The following is a 1594-nucleotide window of genomic DNA, read 5'->3' as shown; positions in this document are numbered from 1 at the left end:
CTAATATCTCGTTTTTGCCAAAAGTGGATATTAGCCGTTTTTTCGATGGTGGGCAGAGGTTTAGTAGGCTATTTTCTCAAATTTCATATTTTGTTTTTTTTTCTTAAATATCTGTTTTATGCCTAATTTACAGGAGGAAAAAAATACAACAACAACGGCACCCGATGTTTTGCTCAAGTTCCGGCCGAAAAAGTTTGTTTTCTCGCAGCTGCTGCAGAAGATCTAGTACGATACGTTGTTCTGGGGCCCCTTTTGTGTACGGTTCTGCTGCAGTTCATGATCGGCTCGCAGGTCATCCTAATGGCCGCCTCTTATGATCAAGGGTTGGACGATGACGAAGAGAACGTGGCGACAGACAACGACTTCGACTAGGAAGAGTCGGATGATTCGGGGGCGAAGGCTTGTGTTGATTAAGAAGTGCTGAAAAGATTTTTTACCAGAACTTTTTTTTATTTTCAGATCTCGGAGTTTTTGTAGACGATTTCGAAAGTGTAGCCGGAACCGGAACTCAGAAGCTCTCCAGAGCTGTCGGACATAACCGGAACGGTTTTGGCGCTCCCAGATGAGCAATCTTAAGTCGATTTCGAGAACCCTAGACATTGTGGAGCTTAAGGATGAAGACGTCAACTTCTAGATGGAGTCGTACTTGTTCAAGCGTCGCCCGGCCGGCGTCTACATCATCAACCTGGGCCGCTCCTGGGAAAAGCTGCTGCTAGCCGCTCGCTGAATCGCTAGCATCGAGTATCCCGGAGAGTTGTTCGATATCCCGCCAAAACAGTTCGCTCAACGTGCCGTGCTCAAGTTCGCGAACTACACCGAGGCCACCGTCATTGCGGCCGCTTCATGCTCGGTTCCTTCACGAATCAGACTCAGCCGGCGTTCCGTGAGCCGCGGCTGCTGAATGAGATCGACCCGCTGTAGATTTTGCCATCCCGTGCATCAAGTCGGCGCGCTCGATTGGTTAAATGTGGCGGCTGTTGGCCCGTAAGGTTCTGAAGCTGCGCGACAAGATCTTCGACAAGTGGGAGCTGAAGCCCGATTTGTTCTTCTATCGTGATCCGGAGGAGCAGGAGAGGGGCGCGTTGCGCTGCTGGATGCTGCTGCCCCGGCTGCCAAGGAGATGTACACCGTAATGCCGATTCTGTCTGTCGAGGAGGTTAGAAACTGAGACGAGAAAGCTAGTGCACTGGTGCAATTATCCCGCTGATAATCCAAGCCGATGACTGGAACGAGCAGGAAACCCAGACTGCCGGATCGTGGGGCGAAGCCACGGTGGATTCTAAGGAGAGAAGACGGTGCTGCTACGCGCAAAGGGCCGTGTACGAAGCTGTTAGTCGATGGCTGACTACAAAATGAGTTTGCTACGTTTTTTTGTTGAGTACTCGATTAACCTAATTTTATCAATAAAGTTGACCTTGACTGGAAGTTGTTATTTACTGATAGCTGATGAAATAAAATCATTCAAGCTGATTATCGATCGATCGTAATCATGAGTGCGGTTAAAATAAATCGACCAATATCGATCGTAATTTAAAAGTTGAAAGAGGTCGGAAGCAAGCAAAAATCATTCAATTCAATTTATTTCATTAGTAAA

General features: G+C 47.7%; 1 pseudogene; it reads left to right on the top strand.

Annotated features, from left to right (window-relative positions):
- The first annotated feature begins 562 nt into the window (after positions 1-562).
- LOC119769229 lies at positions 563-1356 on the top strand (annotated as a pseudogene).
- Positions 1357-1594: the final 238 nt, after the last annotated feature.

Source organism: Culex quinquefasciatus, chromosome 3 (assembly GCF_015732765.1).
Source record: "Culex quinquefasciatus strain JHB chromosome 3, VPISU_Cqui_1.0_pri_paternal, whole genome shotgun sequence".
Taxonomy (NCBI): Eukaryota; Metazoa; Arthropoda; class Insecta; order Diptera; family Culicidae; genus Culex; species Culex quinquefasciatus.
This window is presented reverse-complemented; position numbering and strand designations above follow the sequence as displayed.